Genomic DNA, 26,819 nt, shown 5'->3' with positions numbered 1-26,819 from the left:
ACGAGCGGCTCCATTGAAGAGAGCAGAAGACCCGGACTGCGCAAGCGCGGCTAATTTGGCCATCGGAGGGCGAAAATTAGTCGGCTCCATGGGAACGAGGACGCTAGCAACGGAGCAGGTAAGTAAAAAACTTTTTATAACTTCTGTATGGCTCATAATTAATGCACAATGTACATTACAAAGTGCATTAATATGGCCATACAGAAGTGTATAGACCCACTTGCTGCCGCGGGACAACCCCTTTAATGAAATAGATCACAAAATCTTTCAATCTTTTACTTGTTTGAAAGATTATATTTGCATGTAAATGGGCCTTAACTGCCACCTGTCCTAACCTCCAGGATGATTTACCATATTAAATTAAATCTGCCTGCCCGGTCCTCGGCCTGCTATACTGACTATGCCCTGGCTTGTTCATCTGGTACTACCCTTGGCATATTTTGGCCTGCCTGGATGAACTGTCACTGTACTGAGATTTCTCCTGGGAAAAAAACTGGGCGTTCACTGCAGCTAAGACAAGGTCTCTCAAAGAGAGGTTAAAGGGTGAAGACCAGGGGACCCCTTAGAGTAGCTATAGCCCAAAGCAAAATCGATCAGGGGTTCCAGATCTGCCGCATTGCAGGGAACATATGAAATAGAAGAAAAAAGAACAATGGAAAAAAAGTTGGCCAAAAACAAGAAATGTACCCATTTGTTTCATAAGAGTAACCAAGCTTATGTTTCCACTCTGGTATTGTAAGTAGATTTAATGAATGAAATCCTAATTTAATGAACAGCACATCGGGACTAACACAGTTGTTAAAACAATTAGCACATTGGGAACTAATGTGATGTTAGTGTTACTATATTGTACATGTTTATCACAGTGTGAAAACCTGCAAATAACTGTGGAGTCGCACATTGTACGGGGTGAGGCATTTTACACGCCGTTTACCAACACACCGTTCGGTTTACCGTAACCACACAGTTCATTGCTTCAAAGTGCAGCATGTCATCATGAGTACTCATCTCGTCATTGTTTCTACTGATAGGTGAAGGTTTTTCATGGATTTTCCTAGTTTTCTGTTGAGATACTACTTATTTGTTAATGGGTTTGGAACAAAGGGGAATGTATCAAGCCGCTTTTACCAGTTTTCTGGTTTAAAAATAAATTATAAAATTTTAGCTTGTGCCAAATGTACATTATTGCTGGTCCTTATAAAGGATAGGGCTGTAATGAAGGGGACAAGGCCCCCTTAGAATGGAAGCCCGTCATGACACGGGGGGGGGGGGATATAACCGTAGGGAGGGATTTTGGTAGGTGAAGGGTTAATTTAGTTAGTTAGTTAGTTGGGGAAAATTCCAGAAGAGAAGGGGGGGGGGGGGCAATGGGGATTGGTGGCTTTGGGAGTAGTCGGGGGGTTATTTAAGAGAAGGGAGGAGATCAGCGCCATCTTTAGCTGAGGGACATTAGTGAGTCCCGCCCGCCCGCTCAAAAGTTTGGTGGTAGGAATTAGGGTAAGTAATGTTTTTGTCATGGCAGCTTATCGGGTGGGGGGTCCTTGGAGTCGGTGGAAATTGTGTGGGGGGGAATCCCTCCGTGGTAAATTTTATGTGATCTGGTGCAGGTGACTTGGCTGGTGAGGGGGCGGCGGTTGACTCCCTCCGGCCGTAAGTCTTAACGGTAGTAGCCACCCTTTTGGAGGCTTGTGTTGCCCTGGAACCTGTTTGTCCGGTGTCGGGCATGTTTCTGTTCATGTTATGGTTGCACCAGATTTTTGTGGCTCCAAGGACTCCCCCTCATATATTGTGCTTTATTTTAAGTATTGTTGTTGTTAAAATAAATTGGCTGCTGTGGCTATTTCATCCAAAAGAAGGAGTAGTGTATTTATTGGGAAAGGGGGGTATTGGCTACAGCGGAGGTTGTTATGGCCTCCTCAGGTCAAGTGATCTATGCAAAAAGATTACAATTTGAAACCTAATAGTAAGTCCAACAACAACAAAAAATGTGAGTGGGTTACTCAAAGTCCTTATTGACATGCTGTAGTATGACCATGAGGGGGTATTTACATGTAACATAGTTAGAAAGTATGTAAGGCCAAAAAAAGACATATGTCCATCCAATGCAACCTCTTACCCACCTCCCTCATGTTGATCTAGAGGAAGGCAAAAAAAACATTGAAGTACAAGCCAATTTTCCCCATTTTTGGAAAAATACCTTCCAGTCTCCCGATTTTCACATGCAATTTCTGTATGCTGCAAGATGCACAGAAATCACACGTGAAAAGAACACATTATTTTAAATGGTTGTGTTTACGTGCTGTGAGATAGGAGAATTGCAGTATGTCCTATTTTGGGGCAATTCTGTTCAAAAATCGTCCATTGTTCCCTAAATAACAAGAAGGGTTGTTGATCTCAAACGTTGATCCAGGGATTACTCCGACTGCCATTATGGAGTCTGGAAGGAATTTTTTCCTTCAGAAAGAGGGTAAATTGGCTTTTGCCCACTGGGTTTTTATTGTCTTCCTCTGGATCAACAAAGAAGGGGGTGGAAGCAGGCCAAACTGAATGGACATTTGTCTTTTTTTGGCCTAGGATAGTATGTTACTATGGGGGCAAAAAAAATTGCATTGCACTCACATCTAAATGCGAGTTTCATCTGAGTGTGATTTCTAATTTTTACTATTGGAACGACATGTGTGTTTCACGTGCATGAAAATTGTATGATGCAGTGCGTTTTTCTTGCGAAATGCATTGCAATCACAATGAAAAATTGAGGTTTACAAGTACGACTGATATCTCGGACCGTTATCGCACTCACCCATGTAAATACACCCTCAGTAGGTTGTTCATGCTCAGAAGATCTCTAGTATGGCGAAAGTAAAAAAAAATGTGACAGGTAATTCCGCCACAGTCAAACCTAGTTGGCCAGCTAATATTTGCTTATAGTTGTTCCTGTTAAAACTGATGGAACCAGATGTTAGGATGGATACGTCTTTCTTGACATGTTAGATTCATACAAGATGGCAAGGCTCAGACTTTACTATTTTCGGGTACATGTCAACGTGGCGCACATTGAGGTAACTTGGAGCATAAACTGCTAAAGGAGGAGGCAAGAGCTATATCGTCTTAGCAGCTTGAGACTCCAATGGTATTATTCTCTGCTTTCCTATATGATTGAAACATACAGTACTAGTAGAAAGTCGGTCTCAGGATGGTGACTGCAATCTATATATAAATATCCAGGCTCGAGAATATTATTCTGTGGCATTAGGAATAAGTTATAATATGAGGAAGGATATTATAGGTTATAAATCTTAGGTTAATTGTAATCCGGGTTTACAGGCAGGTAGGAGCTATTAGAGGTTGATCCAGAGAACAGTCTGATTGCCATTAGGGAGTCAGGAAGAAATTTTTCCACAAAAGGGCTAATTGGCTTCTGCTCTTGGGGTTTTTTGCCTTCCTCTGGATCAACAACACAGGAGGATAGACAGGCTGAACTAGATGGACATTGTCTTCATTCGGCCTTACGAACTATGTTACTATGTAAATGCATTGGTTATTTCAAATATACAAACTACCCAGGGAAAACCAACATGAAGGTCCCTTTGCGAGTTGCCTGTTGCGGCAGTACTGGGATTGCTGTCGTGCTGATAGTCTGGTGCAGGTTTTGCAGGTGGTTCTCCATCTTTTGGCCCTGGTGGGTGTGGTATTAGGTGAGACATGCTTAAGATGCACCTGTAGGTAATTGTCACGGTTATTTAGTCTGGCTGATGCTGGACAGAACTGCCGTTGAATCTTTAGTCTAGCTCTGACTGTGGTCTCAGTCCGAGCTCTCTTCTGGATTGTTCATTTGCCTGCTGCATCTAAGCTAAGTTTGTGTTTCTTTTCTATTGTGTTTCTTATGTTTGCTCTGTCTCACATAGGGTTAACTAAGGGCCGAGGTACGAGGTCAGGTACGTCCTTGTCAGGGCGAATTGCCTGCATTTAGGCAGGTACCCGTCCCTGTGGTTATTTCAATACGTAAAGAGTTCCCATATTTTGGTTTGTTATTGTTTATAGACAGCTTTAGATATGCGGGTCACGGTTTGCAGCACGTCCTGGGCGGACATGACATTGCCCCACTCCCCTACTTTTATAGAAATTGTCAGATTTTTTCCGAAGCCTTCGCAAAATGCTATTCTTATCACTATAGCGCCGATACCCCCAAAAATGCCAATGTATTAAACATGTCATGTGGAAAGGAGGGGCTGCTAATTTTTAGCATTTACTAACCCCAAGTATTACTGTTGGCATACAGTGTATTCTGCAAACACATTGCAGCGTTTCTTTCTCATTAGTGACAAGTATAATAAACTGGTGACAAACAAACTGGTCCCAATGACCAAAAATATGTTTGTCTTTTTGATGTCAGGTTTAGGCACTAATATCTCTGCATACGTTTTTTTGTAATTTTAATCACAACTTCAGTACAAACTTCTAACATTTTAGATAGATATTTAAAAAGTTTTTCTGAGTCTAAAAAAAAAAGGATGGGAACAGTGTAAAATAAAGATACAGTAAGGCATACTCACCTCACTCAGTGGCACCCTCTCCTGCCCTGGAGCCTCAGTCCCCACCGTTCCGGTCCTAAAAGGAGCTCCAGCGGTCATGCTCCATGTATGATGCACATGACCGCTCAGCCAATCACAGGCTTCAGCAGTGATTCTGCTTTGAACTGCATGTGACCACTGAAGCCCGTGATTAGCTGGTCACCTACACAATGAACGGCATGTGACCTTCAGAACTTCTTCTAGGTTGCAGATACAGGGTCGCAGGCTCCTGTGCTGGACAAGGGGCAACTGAATAAAGTAAATATGCCCTATTTCTTTATTTTACACCATTCACAGCCCCTACACTTTTTTAGCCCTGGAAAACCCCTATAATAAAGGTTAGATTTGATGGTAGGTTGAAATAGGAGTATTTTTGTTGCCCAATGGCAAATTAAGAGTTTGTTGGTGACTTAAAGCTAAGTGCCAAGATAGAAAGTTATAGTTATACTCTATCCACGGGGCCACTAAAAGTTATCCCTGACCACACTGATCTCGAGAACGGGGGTCCCAAAAGTTATAAAAACATAGAAAATTGACAGCAGAAAAAGACCACCTGATCTAACTAGGCTCACCCATGAATGCAACTCATGCCGAGAGTTGTCCACACGCGGTGCGGCCGTCTTATCGTACAGAAACACGGGCGGATCGGCGCCCATGTGACCAAGCCCTGATGGCAATAGGAACACTGAAAGAAAGAGTAGAAAGTGCATGCCACAATTTTCTTAATTGTATTGTATTATAATTAGTGTTGTTCATTTTGGACCACAAGGTGATAAAATCATCACAAATTTTGGCAAAATGAAATCACATTTCCCATAATGCTTCCTGGACAGCCAATCAGCAGCCAGGGCATGTTGCCGATGTCACCAAATGTATCTATCTTGCACATGGGCAGCAGTTTCATTGGATGCCTGAATCACATGACCTAGTCATATATAACATAGACAAAGTGTAGCCAGCGGCCACACAGTTAAGCACAGGACAAAGAAGCTGCATCATATTTATATCCCTATGTAAAACATTGTCTGTTGTTAAGGCCAGATATTCTACAGAGGATATATTAGTGCTGGTGTGAAAGCCTGTATACTAGGATTATATTGGAGGGAGCAGAGAAAGAAGCTGCATCACATTTATATTCCTGTATAACTCATGGTCTGTTGTTAAGGACAGATATTCTACAGAGGATATATTAGTGCTGCTGGTGTGAAAACCTGTATATCAGCAGAAAACTTAGTCCCATCAGTATCACATTCACATGTAAAGTCCACTTCATTTCAGTTTGATGTACTACAACCTTACCTTTCTTAAGGTCACGCTGAGAGTTGTAGTTTCACATGGTAAAAACTACTATAGCACACAATGGGTTGTCAATAATGTTTTGGTGTACTAAGTATACCACAGCATAATCGGCAATCCAACCATACAAAGAAACTTGACTGCAAAGTCTTTCTTTCTCTCTTGTTCTCTTCCTCCATCGCTCTTGCACTCTCTCCCTCTCTCTCTCTCCTCCTCTCTCTCATTCCCCTTCCTGCTCTTGGTTTGCCACTCCCTCATAAGGCCACTCCCATTACCCTGAGAAATGCTCTGCCAGGTTGATGTTTCTGGCTGTACCAGTTGGTCTCCAGACGGTATCTGTATACCATATGTACAGTTACAAAGTTCATTCAGGCTTGGATTGGTCTGCTGGGGAGCAAATGGTTCGCCCGGTAGACCCTGAGCTTCCAATGGGCTTCCCTCCCCTGACTGAGGACCTCAGTGACTGGCGCTCTGGCAACTTCCCTTCTCTGATGCCAAACAAGGAGGTGTAGGTGGCAGCTGTAATAATTATCTCTCTTCCATCTTAAAAGAGAAGTATTATGTCCAGTAGGTGGCAGTATACTACAGTGCCTCCTGCAGGGAAGAAGCACTAGAAGAAATGAGGCTTCCAGGTGCAACTGAGTGAGAAGGAGGAGAGTGTTTTGGCAGTCCTCTATTCCTCCCTGTTACCAGAATTCATGTAGGGAGGCGCAGGACTGTGGAGAGCTTTTGGGATGAGAGTGATGAGTTTATATGATATTCCATAGTGGATGGGCATCCAGTACAGTAACTGGCACAGGGTGGAGGCATCGGTGTAGATCAAAAGATGAATATGGTTGCTGCATTCAAGATAGATTGCCTATACAGATGTAACAAATGCTATCTTGACACTTAAAGGAGTCGTCCAGGGTTAGAAAAACATAGGTTTCTTCCCAACATAGGCCACTCTGGTCCATAAGGTTGTGTGTGGTGTTGCAGCGAATCACGCTATCTGAAGCTTTCCATAGCATTGCTATGGAAAGCACAGCCACAGCATCCACAAGCGGAGAATCATAGCGATTCTCCGCTTGCGGGATTCGAATCGCAGCATGCTGCGACTTGCCGCGATTCTATGCGGTGAGCCTATTTGTCACATAGGCTCAGTGCGGAGAACCGTCAGCTGTCTTCTGCTTCCTGGCGGCAGCTCCCACGGCGAAGATCTGCTGCAGGATATCGCTACGCCCGTGGACAGACAGCCATAAACACCGCAAAAGCCATTGGAAAGGTCAAGTTAAAGTTTGCTGTAACTGTGCATTCCATGGATTCATTGTCAAGATAGTGTTTGCTACAACTGTGTGTGGTCTGTACATAGCTTAAACGTCATGTGCTTATCCCTATGTAATAAAATGTAATTCTCTGCTGCTGATGATGACTGCCGCAGCTACAAAAAGGAGGACTTCTGCCAGTCTTGAGCTCTGTGCCCGGCTATGCATGCTCTCGATTTTAGGAGGGATTTTGTGTTATTTACATGACAACAGCCAATTTACTTAGGCCCCCTGCACACAGGTGGAAATTCCGTACCGGGATTTCCCACAGAATTTCCGCCCGCCTGCATTGCAAAACGCAATCCTATACACACAGCCGCGATTTGTCCCGTGAAAACACATGCAGAAAACAAATTGCGGCATGTTCTATTTCTGTGCGGGTCTCACAGAGGCACGCACAGGAATGTCAGTAGTGCCGGGCCGGCTCCACTCTGCGCATGCGTCGGCTTGCCAGCAGCCGGCACACAGCGCAGAGAGGAGACCCCGGGAGCGGGTGAGCCGCAGGCCTCTGCAGGAGCATGGGACCGCATCCCGCTACGAGAATTCTCGGAAGGGGATCCGACCCGGACGTCTGCAGGCGGCCTTAACCTAATAATTAGCCACTAGAGAAGTCCAATATTTATAAATAATTGAAGGCATTTACCGTGTTTCCCGAAAAATAAGGCTACCTCTAAAATAAGCGCTAACCTGATTTTCATGCGTGCGGGGTGGGGAGGGGGGGGGAATATAAGCCTGAAAATAACCATTAGCTGCACTACATGAAAAAAAAGCTATACATTAAATAGCAGGTACCGTCCGGGTCCCTCCCGCTGATCTCCAGAGTACCGGCAGGCTTTCTTGCAGTTCTCAGCCACCCACAGAAGATCACTTGCTGGTAATGGGGTTTGTAAACCAAGTCAGGGGTGTAACTATAGAGGATGCAGGGGATGCGGTTGCACCCGGGCCCAGGAGCCTTAGGGGGCCCATAAGTCCTCTCTTCTCTATATAGGGAGCCCAGTACTATGAATAAAGCATTATAGTTGGGGGCCCTGTTACAGGTTTTGCATTGAGGTCCAGAAGCTTCAAGTTATGCCTCTGTGCAGCATGGTTTAGGTATGGGTACGGGTACAGATACAGATAGAGGGGGGGGCAGCTCACCTTTTGCATCAGGGCCCCTGAGCCTTTACTTACGCCCCTGAACTAAGTAATTGGTTCTCGAACGACACGGCTCAGCCAATCTCTGTAGTGCTCGATGAACCAATCACAGCCATTCAGGATCTTATTTTCGGGGAAACGCAGTAGTAGTTTTTATAAATGTGTTTTTAAGTATTTGCTTTACGACTCATTTGAGCTACGAACTTCTATATTACAGGAGTTCTCTTTTGACTTCCATCCAGGAGACTTGAACATTGCCCTAAAATTATGTTTGGCAGGTTCATGCTCATATCACACTTCAGTTCAGCTAGACGTATCATGTGTCATGTAATACAAATAATCATTCCGTACTTGTGCTCATTATTCATTAACTTGGTAGAGTTTTCAGTGGTAATAGAATGAGCTGAGTGTAGCAGTACTCCGATGAACGCTGCGACTCCAGAACCTTCCATATACATCGAACCAATAAACAATATTCTAATGGCTCCTACAGTCGAGCTTAAGAGCCAATACGCTCATTCCTGCACAATGCATTTGCGCAGTGAATGAGTGGTTTTTCTGCGCATAACGGCATATTTTTACCTATTCTTTGCATTCACAATAGCTGCACATTTGCGCCATGCTGTCATCAGTGACCCAGCCCCCTGCAATCACCCATAAATATTGATCATGTGTGGCGGGATGCCAACCTGCCGGGCTTATGGTACTTTCAGGGTTTCTGAGGGAGTCGCTGAGGTTGGAGACGTCTTCTAGTGATGAGGATGTTCTTTTGTCTTGGTCATTGTAGCACAGATTTGGGCGTCACTTGAGATGGCGGACTATGTTTCTAGAAGGAGGAGTTGGCAATTCGGGGTTCATCCTCTGGTGACCCAGGGTGACGGCATCTCCATCTTTCCAAATTGAGATGATCCTAAACAATTTTCAAAATTGCTGCGGTGCGTAGTTCATGTGCATTTGCGCACCCCCAAATACTCTTGTGAGACCTTTGCTGCTAAAGCACACAAGAATAGAGCATGTTGTGTATTTGTCGCCTGATAGAAATGCGCACGCAAAAACGAGTAATGTGAGCAAATGCATTGAAATCAATGGGTTCTAATCTATACGGTTTGCGCAACCGTATTTCCATACGCAAAAATCTGCACAAATACGCCCGTATGAAGGGGCCCTAAGGCTGGTGTCACATGGGGGTAAGCACATTCATGCGCACATATTAACGCAATGGGCGGATTTGCCATGGATTCTGCACAGAAAATCTGCAGCATTCCCCGCAGAATTTCCGCCTGTACACGCCTGCATAGGATTGCATTACAATACGCAATCCTATGCAGACGGCCGCGGTTTGTCTGTGCGAAATCACGCGCAGAAAACAAGCCGCGGCATGCTCTAATTCCGCACAGAAACGTCACTCACCGGCAGCCGGCACATGAAAGAGCCGGAGCTGCGGGAGCAGGTGAGTTCCACGCTGCTCTCTGCAGGCGATCGGGTCGGGTTTGGCTGCGAGAATTCTTGCAGCTGGATCCGACCCGGCTGTCTGCAGGTGGCCTTACTCTAGCAGCAATGAGATTTTCAAAATTCTTTGTACACATTGCGGTGAAAATGCACCCAAAATCAATGCGGTGCAGAATTTAAATCCGCAGCATGTCAGCTAGCTGCAGTGGATTTGCAGTGTAGATTTCACCTCTCCAAATGAGGAGGTGAATTCTGCACCAAAATATGCCATAAAATCATCCCGTCTAAAAGTACCATAACAAACGTTCAATTTCTCCAGATTCCCCTATAATACATGAACGTTAGAATCATAGAATGGTAGAGTTGGAAGGGGCCTCCAGGGTCATCGGGTCCAACCGCCTGCTCAGTGCAGGATTCACCAAATCATCCCAGACAGATATTTGTCCAGCCTTTGTTTGAACACTTCCATTGAAGGAGTACTCACCACCTCCCATGGCAACCTGTTCCACTCATTGATCCCCCTCACTGTCTAATATCTAATCTGTGTCACATCCCTTTCAGTTTCATCTCATTGCTTCTAGTCTTTCTTTGTACAGATGAGAATAGGGCTGATCCCTCTGCACTGTGACAGCCCTTCAGATATTTGTAGACAGCTATTAAGTCTCCTCTCAGCCTTCTTTTTTGCACCTAAACATCCACATCCTTTAACCGTTCAGCCCAATGCCCACAGATGGATTATCGCTGCAGAATTCACGGCCAGACGCCCGCTGCGAATTTCGCAGCAACCTCCGTCCATAGTATGCCATGTTAAAAGATTCTTACACGTCGACGAGCGGAAATCAACTATGATTTTCCACTCGCTGGGAAGAATCGCAGCATGCTCTATTTACCCACTTGAATCTGTGGCGTTTTCCTGGCTTTATTTCTCATCTGTGTATAAATCTATGTATGTATGTGTGTATATATAGATATATATTTAGAGGGAGATGGTCCAGGTGCACACTGACAGTCTTCTTAATATGTTTGCTGCCCATGTTATTGTACCTATCATCTGCATACAGGCACCCCCACCTTGAAATTGCTTAACATAGTAACATAGTTTGTTAGGCCGAATGAAGACAATGTCCATCTAGTTCAGCCTGTCTATTCTCCTGTGTTGTTGATCCAGAAGAAGGCAAAAAAAACAAGAGCAGAAGCCAATTAGCCCTTTTGGGGAAAAAATTCCTTCCCGACTCCCTAATGGCAATCAGACTGTTCCCTGGATCAACCCCTAATAGTTCCTACCTGCCTGTATACCCAGATTAACAATTTACCTATTTACCTAAGATTTATAACTTATAATATCCTTCCTCTCCAGAAAGACATCAAGTCCCCCTTTAAACTCCTCTATGGATTTTGCCATCACCACATCCTCAGGCAGAGAGTTCCACAGTCTCACTGCTCTTACAGTAAAGAACCCTTTTCTATGTTGGTGATGAAACCTGCTTTCCTCTAAACGTAACAGATGCCCTCTTGTTACCGTCGTAGTTCTGGGTGTAAGGCCAAACACATGAAGAGAAAACTGCAGATCGCTGTTCCCCCTGTATCAGTTATATCATTTTGGCTATATAAACAGTTGGTTTTGTGTTCATAAACCGAGACTTATCTTGATACTGTTACTGATTGGTGCCTCCATATATTTCTCCCGAGCTCGTACCCTAACTTTTTAATATTCTAATTTGGAACCGTACCAAAAGGATATTAATCGATAGATTGATCGATAACAAGGGGGATAATTACCTGATGTGATCTAGACTCTCTGCATATCTCTTTATTTTAAAAGCTGCTAACCTTACAACATTTTCTCGTGCAACAATGTAAAGATTACACCGAGAATGGTGTAATGGAAGGAAACCCTCCAGCGAGGATCCTGTGGACATGAAGAACTCGTTGATGTCAAAGACGATGTCAGGAACACTGGCGTAATTATATGGAGCCCAGTACTATAATAAAGCATTATAGTTGAGGGCCCTGTTACAGGTTTTGCATTGGGACCCAGGATCTTCAAGTTACACCTCTGCGTTAAGGGGTTAAGAGAAGTTGGGGGACCCCAAGATAAACTTTTGCACCCTGGCCCATGAGCTTTTTGCTACGCCCTTCAGGAACCATTCTGACGAACAGGCATTGTATAGGCAAGCCAAAAACACCACACCGGTGCTCCGACCAATGTGTCCGAGCTCCCAGCTTGTCATTCCTTAGCACGGATGGGCTATAACAGCAGATATTAGAATTGTTTTTTATATATTTTTAAATGTGTTGTTCCTAATATATGTTTATAATGTATTGTGTGTTTTGTATAATATAAAACATATAGTATGTAGAAATAAACTGCTGTACTGAGCCTCAATCAGCTTGGTCAAGCCAGAATTCTGGCATCACCTGAAAAATGTCTTTTGTTAGAAGAACTGCACCCCTTTCGGTATAGTCTAGATCAAATCAGTCATAGGTGGGATCACACTCATCATATAAGGTATAGGGTGAATAAACAGAAGAGGTAAAGGCTGTATACACTCTGTTGATAAAGTGCATAAATATACAAATGATGGAAAAAGTATTGCAAATCTTGGCAGTAAACGGCTCTAAAGTATAATATTATGATTAAATGTCAACCATGAACATGTCAAAGCATATAGGGAGCCCACCTATACGTTTAGACCTCTTTGTTAAAGGGGTTCTGACATGAATAATTTTTTTATGCTTTAGCAGCCATTGTTCCCTGGTCTGCCTAATGGACCCAGGGAACCCATGGTTTAATGGCTGCTAAAGCATAAAAAGATAATACTTACCTGTTCTTCTGTTGTTGTTGACATCGGGGGGGTCATCTCCCGGCAGGCGCTGCTCTTCCTCTTCTTCCTCCACGAGCCGCGCCGCTCCGGGATCGCGCGCATGCGCAGTGGAGAGGTGCCCTCTGACAGGAGTCAGGACGGGTTGCGTCTCCACTGCGCATGCGCAGCACTCCGGAGTTCAGCCGGACGGACGGGCCGCCCACAGCAAGCACTGCTTGTGACGTGCTTGCTGTGGCGGTCCGTCCGTTGACCTCGGAAGTGCCTGACAGACGGACCAGAGCAGGAAGCGGTCTTTTTGACCGCTCCTGCTCTGCTTTAAAGGCACAGAAGAAGATGCCGGCTGGAGGGGACATGCCTGGCGATCGGGCCAGGCCAGGCAAGGTGAGTACAATTTTTTTTTTTTGATATCAGAACCCCTTTAAGGGGTGACCCTACTATGAATGACAGGTGTTTCGGTGTCATGGGTGGGTCTCTTGTATGCCTTTGATATACCCATTGCTGGTATGCAGCCGTGTTATTAACAGTTTTTCAGGAGATTATATAGAGAGGTTCATTGCTGTTTTATAGAATTTTTTGCTATTTGTATATTTATACAGCCATACTTTGTTGAAAGAATATATAATGCATGTAGTCTCTTGTAAAGTAGAGACATTTTATATGATCATTGTGATCCCACCAATGGGGATTGATTTAAAAAAAAATTTTTTTTAAATGTGTCGTTCCTAATATATGATTACAATGTATTGTGTCTTTTGTATAACAAAAAAATGTATTTCATGTAGTTCTCACTCCATTCTTTTGTGATGTCATTTAATATATGGTGGAGTGTTGGGCAATACTGATTTGTTTGGCATTTCTACCCAATACGGCCTTACTGTTATATGGATACCCTGTGTTATTCTCATACACTAGCAGGTTATTTTTGTCTAACTCTCAGCAAGACATTTTCCAGTTGGTATAAGCTGCATAAAGCGGAATGGTAACTGAAGAAAGCTGATTCTTGCTGAGCTCAGCAATTAGATTCCATCCATGACTAGAAATCGTTCAGGTGGTATCTAGCTAAAATAAAAAAGAATTCCTGCTGAACCAAGCAGATTCTGTCTGAGTTCGACAGTTAGAGGCCATTTACATGCAAAAATAATCGCTTGAATGACTGAGTGAATTGACGATTTTTTTGCATAAAATTACATGTACTGATAGTGGCTTGAAATCTTATCTGTTTCTCTCATTAGCTAAAGTAAACTCCGTAGAAGGAGAACTAGTTGTTTGCTCAGGTGTGTGTGTGTGTTTATGCAAGAGATTATCTGCCTGGCAGGCTTCCATTGTCTTCTCCTGACATGAAAAAAACAATGTAGTCATTGCGTATGCAAGGCAAACCTCCCTCAAGCCTTCTAGCCGCTCAAAAGACTGAAGAAGAGGGGAAGCCCTCTCTCACCACTGCTAGGGGATTTTTTCGTCACCCCTGCAGGGGAACCCCTCTCTCAATGCTGCTGGGGGATTCCTTCTTCTCCCCTGCAGGGGAACCCCTCTCTGGCTGCTGCTGGGGAATTCTCTCTCTCTCTCTCTCTCTCTTTCTCTCTCTCCCTCTGTCTCTCTCTCTCTGTGTCTCTCTCTGTCTCTCTCTCTCCCTCTGTCTCTCTCTCTGTGTCTCTCTCTCTCTGTGTCTCTCAGCACTTTTTTTGCTGCAACACACAGCTCCAAATCGTGTGAATGGGCAATTTCATTGCTAATTAAGCCCAGGACTTGATAGCGGAAAATCCTTTGTTCATATGATTTTCCGCAGCTTTAGCTGTTTTTTCTTTTTTTTCATCAGGAAGCACGCTGTACTACATTTAGCCCCTTTTTAATAGTTTAGCGAAGGGGGAGGGGGAGAGAGAGAGAAACCAAGAAAAAAAAAAAGCTCGGGACCCAGTGTCCCACATACAAAAATGCTCGAGTCTCCCATTATAGTCAATGGGGTTCGTTACTCGAGTAGAGCTCTCGAATTTTACGAAAAGCTCGACTCGAATAACGTGGACCCGAGCATTTGGGTGCTCGCTCATCTCTACCTGCCATCTTGTAGATTAATGTTGTAAAATGCGTTGGTAAAAACTGATGAATGAAAACTGACCATAGGCCAATAGAGGGGTGTGCAGGCTCTAAAACAATTTGTGCCAACGGAATACCATGATTACTTTTACAGTTTGCCCCAAGCGGGCAATGTTCAAGAGGATGATTATGGGAAATATAAAAATGTTTTCTTTTTATTTTAGAATCATAGACTGGTAGAGTTGGAAGGGACCCCCAGGGTCATCGGGTCCAACCCCCTGCTCAGTGCAGGATTCACTAAATCATCCCAGACAGATATTCGTCCAGCCTTTGTTTGAAGACTTACTTGAGTCATTATATTATTATATAACTAAGCTGTTATATAACTTTCAGCCTTAGCAATGTTCCAAGCATCTATTACAGTGTTCAAAATTTTATTTCATTTGAAACTTTAGGCTTGATCAATTTTCAGGAAAAGTGGACTTTTATCATTCTTTCCCGAAGCCTTTCATATTTGCCTTAGACCTCGCCTACTAAGTACATCACACCTCAAGGGGTTTTTCCCGTATTTAAAAAGCAAAACAAAAATTAAAACATGTTCCCTATGGTAGATCATAATAAACAAGCTTATACTCAACTCTCCCACCTCCTCACTTGTCCTGCACCACAACTTCATCTTCTGTGTCCAGTCTGTGTTTCCAAGCTGCAGCAGCCTGTATATGGGACATCAGAAACTGCTGCAGCTAATCACAGATCCCAGTGTTCGGGCACTGAGGTGTATGATTGGTTAGAATCATAGAGTTGGAAGGGACCTCCAGGGTCATTGGGTCCAACCCACTGCTCAATGCATGATCACTAAACCATCCCACACAACATGTAACATTGCGTCACAAGGGAAACTCAGAGGTGCTGGCAGGGTTGAAAAATGGGGACCGAGCAGAGGGAAGTATGAGCCTTAGTGTTGAGTGAACTGAAACAGTCAAACCCTTTTTTCGGATGGAACTTTGCTAAAAGTTCAATTTGACGCAACCCAAAATCTTGGGCAGTTCATCTCGGCTAAACCCACTAAAAAGGAGTTTGCCACATGACAGAAAGGAAAAGGCGGGAGGATCACATGACCTTAGTGTAGCCTATAGAGATGAGCGAGTATACTCGCTAAAGGCATTGCCTTTAGCGAGTATCTCCCCGCTCGAGACTGAAGGTTCGGGTGCCAGCAGCGGGCAGGGAGCTGCGGGGGAGAGCGGGGCGGAACGGAGGGGAGATCTCCCTCTCTCCCCCCCTCCCCGCTCCCTCCTGCTAAGTGCCGCTACTCACCGCTCCCCCGCGCCGGCGCCCAAACCTTCAGTCTCGAGCGGGGAGCTATTGCCTTCAGTCTCGAGCAATTGCCTTTAGCGAGTATACTCGCTCATCTCTAGTAGCCTATAATGCCTTGCAAACATTTCTTTTTCCTCTTCCTCCTCTACTTCTGCCTATTCTTCTTCCTTTTCTTCTTTTCCTCTTCATCAACCACATACACAAGCCTGCATTTGTTTTACGTATTACATTTTGCAGCAAAATTGTATGAATGTGCTCTTGTATGTAAAGTGCTGGGTGGCATTTTTCCTTTACTCAGGCCTTTCGAACAAAGATAATGTGCCTACAGGGATATTCGATCCAGGTTCTACCAGTGCCAAACAACTACAAAGAGCAACTCCCACTCTGGGGGACCTTGCATGACTTTGTATGGATGTTGCTATTTTACTGTTTACAGGCTGCACAGTAAGGAGTAACCATCATGTGGCCCTCCATTGGCATGGATATGATCTAAGTATTTCACATAACGACTTAACTGCAAACAGCACGTTGGCTACTTCTTGCTTTTTTCCTAATTGTTTTAATTACAGAAGAATATATGATGTCCCCGATTTATAACTTTCATATGTGTAATAAATTGATGGGAAATAAGTTTTCTTTTTACTTTACTGTCTGAATTCTAAAAGACCGGGACACTTTAATCTCCAATAATATTAATTAAAATAATATGGTAAAATTATCCCTGTGGCACTTAAAATGCCAAATCAGTCAAAGCGGCTCAGCTCTTTGTAGATATATTGAGGGACAAATATTTCTCATGAATTTTACTTCACCAAGTTGTTGCATAAGAGTCCAAATAAAATACTCTGTGTGCCAAAAGCAGACATGGAGGTTACAAACGGCGCTGTCATTTAAAGGGACAGTAAAGTTATCCCTTTGACAAGTTATTATGGCTTTATTCCTTCTAGCTGTGCATAATGTTCTGTATCGGTGACCATGTAGAAGGGGAGAAATGTTCCGCTCATCACTCTACACTGCAGCGGTTCCACGTCGCTTGTAACAGCGGCTCTAGCTGCTGGAACTTAGCTCTGACCCCTTTCCCCCAGTCCAAGATGCAGCCAAGAGGGGAGATGGAGCTGTTACCGGTGCTGTGAAGCACCAGCTGCTGAGATGCTCCAAGGGCTGGTCTAGTAAGGCATTGCGAACGTCTGGTTGAAAGCCGTCCTCCCTGCCAGGCCAGCGGCAGAGAAGGACACAGGAGTATGGCAAGAGGTGCTTGTGCCTACTGGATAATGAGGGAGAAGACTGCCCTTTGCAGTAGGTAACATTGTAGCAACTCCTCCCCATCCTTATGAGAGAGTGCCTGCCTAAACATTTTGGCTCTGTATAAACAGAAATGACTGCACCACAGAGAGAAGAGAGCACTGGCGCCTTGTGTGCTGCCATAAAGAGTTATTGCTGGGGCTCCACAGTGTGCTAGCCTGCAATAGAGCCACAGGAATGACAGACTGAACCACAGTAGCTGTGTCAAGGATGCTGATATCCTTTATTGCACAGTCTGAGACTGTCTAGATCTGTCAAGGGACCCGCAAAAGAGACAGCGAGAGCTAAACCTGCAAAGGAGCTGACGTTTGAGAAGCAATGATCTGTGGGAGAGAGTTTGGAATTGTGCCATAGATACAAGGATTCAAGGTGCACCTGCTGAAATCAAGATTTTCTGCAGCATTGGGTTGTAAGTGAGGTCGACCTCATTAAAAGCTGAACAGCGTGCACACTAACAGTGACTTTCTAAGGACAAAGCAGGTTTGCTAGTAGGGTAATATGATAAACGTCATTCTTTTGGACATTCTGGAATCAAGCCTGGAGCTATTGAACAACAGTATTAAAGTTTTGCCTATCCTCTGTTCACAGACAGTATTCTTGTTATTCACGAATGGTGTTATCACCAGTTATCGTCAGGATGACTTGTTAACATTGTTATTAGCTAATACAAAGTATAAATTATTATTCTTTCCTTGTACGCATATAACATCACTTAGCATTTTTACTTGACAGTCAGGTTCACATAACAGGACAGTAGAAGTGCAATTCTTTTCTAAACTGTGACCTAGACTGCATAACACTGTCCTCTTTCAGTTATTTATTAGCAATAAAGAGTCTACTATTTTGTAACTCTGCCATTGACAACATATTCTATAACCTCTGTTGTATCCTGTTAACAGCTGCAACCACAATATCTAGGAATAGTAGATGTGTTCACTTGCTGCTGTCCTAAACAGCACAATAGATTCGCCCATGATATAGATAGGAAAAATCAAGATGATGCCTAGTGAAGATATAAAGTAAAGATATGGTTTGGAGAACATGGTCAAAAGAAGACTAATATCTCTCATAAAATGAAATATTAACTACACAACAAGTCCGCTAAGCAGATCAGTTACCCCAATGCAAGTTTTATACTGGACTGCAGCACATCTTTTTACTTGCTCTATACCAAAAAGGAGGTATTCTTGGTTAGTTGTTTTCTCCTTATTTACTCATCCTTATTGCCCATCCTCCTTGACATACGAGTAATTCCATAGGTGGCACATTCTTGTATTGACTACACACCTACGTTAGAGTGGTGCCTAATTTGGCACCACCATTTGCTAAGGTGATCCTTGCTCTTATAAGGTGGCCCAGTATATTTCTGTCCTTGTTTATTTAGCACCGTGCCATGTTTATTTAGCATGGTGCCAGGGATCTGCCTTGGCTGGGGTTTTGTCCACCATAGGAGATAGGCTGGAGACTCGGGCCGGGCCCCTATCCCAACAGCACTCAGTGCTTTGGGATCAGGTTAGTAAGATTTTCGTGCCCTTGGGCAGACCATTCTAAAGCGGCTCATGGTCTGTGAGGCTTGGCCCTATATCTTACTCACCGACTAGAAGCCCAACAAATGCACCATTGGGTAGCTCTGGAAAGATGGAACTTGACTCATCCTTTGCTGCTGTAACAACTTTAATTGGAACAGAAGAAACTAGACCAGAGAGAGCATATTTGGGCCTTGAACAACTTGTGGGAAATGACAAAACAGTTCAAGTGCAAGGCCTTACTTACAGAATGTTCAAAATCTTTGTAATTTTTGTTTTAATGAAAAATTACCATTTTGCATTGATGTAAGTATTCAAACCCTGTATTCAGTACTTAATTAAAGCACCTTTGGCAGCACTTACAGCCTGCAGTCTTCTTGGGTATGATGCCACAAGGCTTGCAGATGTGCATTTGGGAATTTTCCGCCACTCTTTTCTGCAGATCCTCTGTAGCTCTGTCCGGTTGGAAGGAGACCATTTGTGGACAGCCATTTTTAGGTCTCTCCAAAGATTTTCAATTGGGTACATACAGGTCAGGGATCTGGGTGGACCACTCAAAGACATTCAGAGTTGTCCCAAAAGCGACTCCTGTGTTGTTTTGGTGGTGTACTTAAAGTTATTGTCTTGTTGGAATGTGAACTTTCTGCCCAGTCTGAAGTCCCATTCACTTTAGATTTCATTAAGAATATCTCTGTATTTTGTTCCATTCAGCTTTCCATCAATCCTGACCAGTCTACCACTCCTAGCCACTGAAAAACACCCCCACAGCATGATGCCACCACCACCATGCTTCACTGTAGGCATGATATTGGGCAGGTGACAAGCAGTGCCTGGTTTCCTCCATACATAATAGTTAGAATTGAGACCATAACGTTCAAACTTGGTTATATCAGACCAGAGAATCTTATTTCTCACAGTCTGACAATCCTTTAGGTGCTTTTTGTCATACTCCAGGAGAGCTTCCATGTGTCTTTTACTGAGGAAAGGCTTCTTTCTGGCTACTCTGGTCAGATTGGTGAAGTTCTGCAGTTATGGTTGATCTTCTGGACGTTTTCCCCATTTGCACACAGGATCTTTGGAGCTCAGTCAGGGCGACCATTGGGTTCTTGGTCAGCTCTCTTATCAAGACCCTTATCCCCTGATGACTTAGTTTGGTGGATTGGCAGCTCTAGAAAGAGTCATGGTTGTTCCAAACATCTTCCATTTAAGATTCATGGAGACCGCTGGGCTCTTGGGAACTTTCAATGTGGCTGAAATGTTTTTTGTAGCCTTCTCCAGATCTGTACCTCCACACAATCCTGCCTCTGAACTCTATAGGCAGTTCTTTCCATCTCATGGCTTGGTTTTGGATCTAATGTACATTGTGAGCTGTGAGAACATACATAGACAGGGTAGTGTCTTTTAAAATTATCTCCAGTCAACTGAATTTACCATAGGTGGACTCCAATCAAGGTGTAGAGATGATCAAAGATGATCAAGATAAATGGAGAGCTCCTGGAGCTAAATTTCAACTGCCATACCAAAGGAATGTCAATGTAAAATGTAAGCTTTTAATTTAACATTTTGTTTTAACTTTGTCGTTATGAGATATTGCGTACAGAATGATGAGGAAAAGAGTCAGAAGACTTTCGGGACCTACTGTAGTTATGCCCATGCAGCTAAGCGTCTGAGAGGGCTCGGCGTCACAGTATCACGGTCTCCTCAGGACATGAGATTAGGAGAGAACTGTAATGCGTTACCATTCCCATTTTGCCTATCTGGAACACGGAGCTTTCTGGGGATGGTGAGAGTAATATTATGCTAGTCTTTTAACAAAGCAAGATCATTTTTTGTTATAATATTCCATTAAGAGGGGATTAAAAACGTTCTGTATCAGAAGTGGGAACAGAATCTCAATATGAGACCTTTGCATGCTTAATGTAATTAGTGTTTCCATAGCTCTCTTTAGTTGTCTATTACTATTTGCAGTCAGACCCTCAGTGATCTTACATTTATCACCCATCCTGTCGATAGGTGCTAAATGGAGATGAGCGAGCGTACTGGTTAAGGCAAATTACTCGAGCGAGTATCGCCACTTTCGAGTGCTCGTCCGAAAAGATTCGGGGGCCGTCAGGGGTGAGCAGTGAGTTGCAGGAGTGAGCAGAGGGGGAGAGAGCCCCCCCCCCCCCCGTTGCCCCCGCTCTCCCCTGTCGCCCTCCGAATCTTTTCGGGCAAGCAGGCATGTACTCGAAAATGCCCATACTGGCTCGAGTAATTTCCCTTGACAAGTACACTCGCTCATCTCTAGTGCTAAATGTTTTTATAGGAAAAGCCCTTTAGAGAGGCTATGCTCTTAGCCTGAAAGTAGGTGACCCACTGAGTTCAGAGATGTAAGTGTTATACTTATCTCCCCCCATCCTTTCTTCAATGTTAGTGCTGGAAGCTGCCACTCAATGCATTAAGCGGTGCGCTAAGTAGTCCACCTGTCCTAATTTTATAATGGGCGGACTACTTAGCAATGGGGCAGTACCATGCTAAGACAGGGAATAGGGTGTTACAGATAAACATAAGGGCTGTACCGTCACTATCAGCTACTACTAGTCACTGCAGCACCAACATCAGGCCCACCACTAAGTATGTTCACAGGACCTGTGTAGGCTGGGCATTCTTTGAAACTGTACAAGAGTGGTCATCTATAAGATCTGCGATAATCATTTAAGATGTGGCAAGAATGTAAACAACCTCAACACAACATGTATGAGTCACATGAACTTCCACCACCTGCTGCCTTGGGGAACCCACCTGGGCCAGAGGGCAAAGAGTCAGCCTCATCCGGCTCCCTCTTCCACTGTCTTCTCCTCCATCTCCCTTCCTGGTCATGCAGTAGCCTCTGAGCACAGATGCAGTTTTGTGTAGGGCAGCAGCACGCCTACTTCAGGCCTCTCTTCTGGAATTGATAATTGGGCAGCAGGCTTCAAAGTGAGAAGTGGGAAAGGGAGAGATGTTGAGCCATCACAACCACCTTCACCGATATTGACATCTACCCCATATTCCAGTGTGTTCTAGGTCAGCAGCCAGCCTTCCAGCTATGGGAACATAAAAAATACCACCTCAAGCATTCACGAACTTCAGTGTATTATCTTTTATCTTGGCAATCATAAGCTATGGTAAACCCAGAGGCGTTTAAGAACCCTCAGTATCTATTAATAAGTACTCCATTAATCCCATAAACACAAATTTGTATTGATTCTCCTCCATGTTCTCGACTTTCTGTACTTGTCTGAGTGACAGTTGATTTTGGTCCCGTGATTTTTAAGTTGACTGGTTTACTGATGTATTTATGCTACGCATAAGACCTATGACCGTCACTGCTTGTCCACTTGGGTTTTGTGGAATATTGCCATAAAGCTTGTATTTCTTCATTATACAGATACTGGATCCGTTCTTACTTTCAATGCTTATGGAGCCCACCTGGCACATCCATGCATCCCAGCAGGAAGTGATCTGCCTCTTTTTTGCATATTATTTAAGGGGCACTAAATTTTCAGATAATTTATGCTCATCTACTAATTTGTGTTAATCTTATCATTTCTGTAATATAGTTGCGTTAAAATTGTTTGTTTTTACCATTGTAAATCCCAGTAAAAGTGGCTGCCACTAGGGGTTGCCCTTGCAGCGTCTCTGCAATCCACTGTCCGTGATTAGGTATATAGCTTCTGTAGTAATAAGGACATAGGGATAGTTCCTTAAAAAAAGGGGGAGGAACTTTCTTCTAATGGAGGCTCCTGTGCACTCAAAGGGCGAAGCCTGATTGGCAGACACTGTAATAACAATCTCCACAATCTCTGCCTCTCCTGGGGGGGGGGGGGGGGGGTCTAAGTGTATCTGTGTGTGTGTGTGTACAAACATTATATTGAGTTGGCCATAATGCCTGAATTTCCTGGGAAAGCAGAGAAGTGGACATACAGGTAATGTTCCCCTGCTGATTGCACAACACACTGCAATCATGGGAAGTCAGAGCAATAAAGTGCAGGACAGGGAACTGCTGGTAGAATGCTGGCCTAGCAGCTACATGAAAGTGGAAAGTGCAAATAGTAGGGAAACAGAAAATTGAAACGATCATTTAAAATCAGAACTTACAGACATAAAACAGGGTGCAAACAGCCGCAAATGAGTAGATAAGGTGAACCTATTACATTATAGAAAACGTGTTGGAAACTCAAGTAGACTTTAAATATGTTGCATATAAATACTGCTATAGTTTCTGCAGTGCAGAAGTGTGTGAAGTTATTTGTGAAATTTGCTTGTGTGCGACCATCATCACTATGCATTGGAACTACATGGATTTCCTCAATTTCTAGTATTTGGTATATATTGCATTTTTTACCCCCTACTGTAAATTATAAGAATTTTAGCTGTCACAAATGTGCTTCCCAGCCATATAAAAGTGTGTGACCACAGATCAGTCCCAGTAATCTTTTAGAAGCAGTTACTACGTATGATTTGGGTGTTGCAGTGCTGTGGCATTTGATATGATGATGCAGATTCAGGATACTATGTAGCAGAAAGAGTTACAAAAACATACAATATGTATTTATAAACAAAATAATGAAGTGAGTAATGTTATAATAACAAGTAGGCAGTCAAACTGCTATCATAGAATCACCTGCTGCTAGCTACAGCTAACTAAATGCTAGCAAAAGTTTATTTTGGGGCCCCCCAAATTCTCTTAAACTCCATACGCAGAGGCGTAACATAAAGCTCCAGGGCCCCAATACAAAACCTGTAATAGGGCCACCAACTATAATGCTTTATTCATAGTACTAGACTCCCTATATGGAGAAGAGAGGCCTTATGGGCCCCCTAAGGCTCCTGGGCCCAGGTGCAATCACATCACCTGCATCCCCTATAGTTACACCAGTGGCCAGGAGTACAACTCACTCATGTCATTCCCATTGCTTCTGGTCGCAGTCCAAATGCCCCCACCAGTTTGGAGCTGTTTCGTAGACTCTCTCTCTCTCTCTTTGCGGCTCCAGGCTCCTCAGTCCGCCATGTGTGTTTCTCTCTCAACTAGGGTTCCAGATTCCCACTGTATCAGACTATTGCACCTGCAGTGCTCAGCTGGCCCTCTGCTTACTGTCACAGTCCCTGCGCTTCTCTCTGCAGACTATTGAACTCTCAGTCTGCAGCGCTTTGACAGCATTCCCTACTGGCCCGCACTCTGTGCTCTCTCCCACTTGTGGCACAGCATAAAATCCTTTTATATGGATGCCGAGAGAGATCCAGGACCTTTAAGTCTTACTCTCCAGCGATGACAAGTACTATATCTTTCTGGCAATTCATACACCACAATCTTCTGCCGAGCACCTGATTCTGATGCAGAGCCATTCTTACCTCACTCCTCTCCCCTGCCTTGTCTGACAGGGGGCCACAGCCTATCATAGCTGGGAGTCACTAAAGTAACAGGATATTGCTCCCCTCCTTACTGCAGTGCCTCCACCATTAATTGATTGTGATGAAACGCTTTCATCCTTTTCACACACAGCTTTTTTTTTGCATAATAAAGCCGCAGCCAGAAGTGGATTCCAAAAGAATGAGAAGTATAAAGGAAGAAATTCTGCTTCTCCTTCCTGCTAAATCAACTTCTAGCTTTGGCTCAAAAAAACTGCATCAAATCTAAAGCCTTTTTCCAAAATCAGCTGTGGTAAAGTCACCAATAAAGAAGCTCTGCAGCAGCTGCTGTGCTTTAATTTTCTGCAGCGGTACTGTGTAACGAACACTCCATGAACTGCCTCCCAGCCATGCCCCATATCGCTGGGCACCTTTTGGTTATGCTTATAAAAAAAAAAAACACTTTGGGACCATGAAAGACTGACTTCTTGCTTAATAATCTTGTCCAGACGGAGAGGTTTACGCCTCGAAACATGTTATTCAATGGCATACAGTAAAGTCTATTCACTTTCAGTTTTACCATGGCACTTTTCATTCTATGTCAACACGATTGCCAGATTGCAAAAGGCCACCAGTGTTTTTCTTCTCCGCTGTTCACGTATGACCTTTGATCCACCAATGGTGCTAGACTGGCAACACCTATAAACAACTTCTCTCCAAAGACCTGTAGCTTAAAGAGCTTGTGTCCGAGTCCTGAGTCCTATCGTTTCTGCTCTGCCATTTTTCTCCTTTCTTTTTGACACTTCTTTTTGGAAGTCAATTTACTGGTTAGTATCAGAGAAGGAACTTTCTGCCAAAACAACCTGAGATAAAGTTTTACAGGAACAGGTAGGCAGTGGCTATGTAGAGCGATCCATGTCTAAGTATAAGATTCTGTCTTCGGAGATGTTTCTATAAATATTAGTTATAGACATGTAGTATTTATTGACTTGTATTTTAGTCTTTTTGATCCTAATACCTGAATGCCTTCACCAGAATTGTGGTATGTATTTGACCATGTGTGTCTGTTTCTGTCCGTATCAGCCCTTGACGTAAGTAATCTGTTGCCTGTTGTCAAGTGTTACCAGTAATTGTAATTTCTAAGCCAAAGCAAACAAGGTAAGACAAGAGACAACACAGCATTGATGTTCTGTGATACCCTGAAAATATTGTGGAATAATAGAGCCTTTATGACATATAATTTGGCAGATAGGATAAATGGATTAAAATCCCAAACAATTGAGCTTTGATAAAATGTTGCTTCATAGACTCTTCTACATTCCTCTTGTCTCTTGTATGCTATGTTTCACACAGCTCTGATTCTGGGGTGCAATTCACATCCGACAGCACTCGGGCATCCCGTCCATGTGCTGTCCGATCTGTTGAATGTGGCACATTGGCATGTACTCTTCTCCAAAAATTGGGCAAGAATAGGACATGCTACATTTTTTTAACTCGGCTAGTCCAAGTAAAAGAGAACCTGTGTGCATTCACCCATTCAAATTGGAAAATCGGACAGAAATATCATCCATGTGCATGTACCCTTCTTCAGAAATATATATAGCTGCCATGATAGTTTATTTCATGTCTTAGAATGTCCTACTTAGTAATGTTAAAGAGCTGGGGTTTATGTTGAGGATGCAGATGTTTGACAAAAAAACCCAAGTCCTCACATGGGTCTTGGACTGGCTTTTCTTGTTTAGATGTCAACAAAAGCACAGTAGTTATAAGGACACAAGGCATCTAAAATACTTGAGGATCTACCTATACTAAGCTATAGCCATCAAATGTAAAGCTGGCATGTTTTCTATATCTTGACTATGCTTCTGCACATTAGTATAGTTTTTTAATAGATTTGAAGTTTTATTTGGAAACTGTCAACAAGCTGGTAAATCTGTAAGGATATGGCAATGCATCAACTTTGGCCGTGATACAAGTCACGTGACTAAAGATTGCAGTGTAGTCCTGTGATCGCCTAATCTAATACTATGTTACCTGATCCCCATTTCAGCCATGTCCCCCGGCAAAGTCATTGTGCATCAGCACACTGTGTGCTCCCATTCATCTCTATAGGAGGTGTGTGAACAGAAAGCGTTACGTTTAAAGGGGTTTTCCAGACAGCGCCAGCTGTCAATGCCGGGATACACAGATCAGAGTGGAGGCTGCTCCTCCGACCACTTTGTAGTGGCCGGCACTTGTAATTGCAGGCACAACTCTCTCTGAAATCAATGGGACCCCAACCTGCAATTACAAGCACAGCTCACATTGATTTTGATGAGAGCTGCATCTGCAATTACAAGCGCTGTCCACTAAACAGCGGTCGGAGGAAAGGCTTCTGCTCCGACCCCCGTTTATTCTGGCACTGACAGCCGGCACTGCCTGGAAAACCCCTTTAAGTTAGTTTATGGTGCTTATAGTTGCTGACGAGTTCACTTTAATGAAGTCCTGTTCATTGACACTCAAATGTTTGCCGGAAGCTATTATTATGACCCTCAGACTAGTTGGATATTCTTAAGCATTATTTGAGCATTTACAAACACTAAAATAAACTATAATCAGAGTAAAATACTTTTTTATATCATCACCACATAAAGTAACATCCGGTGTATCGTATAGCGCAGGGACCCTCAGAGTAAGTGGGGAAAGGCAAACTAAGTAAAA

This window comes from Eleutherodactylus coqui, chromosome 9 (genome assembly GCF_035609145.1).
Source record: "Eleutherodactylus coqui strain aEleCoq1 chromosome 9, aEleCoq1.hap1, whole genome shotgun sequence".
NCBI lineage: Eukaryota > Metazoa > Chordata > Amphibia > Anura > Eleutherodactylidae > Eleutherodactylus > Eleutherodactylus coqui.
This window is presented reverse-complemented; position numbering follows the sequence as displayed.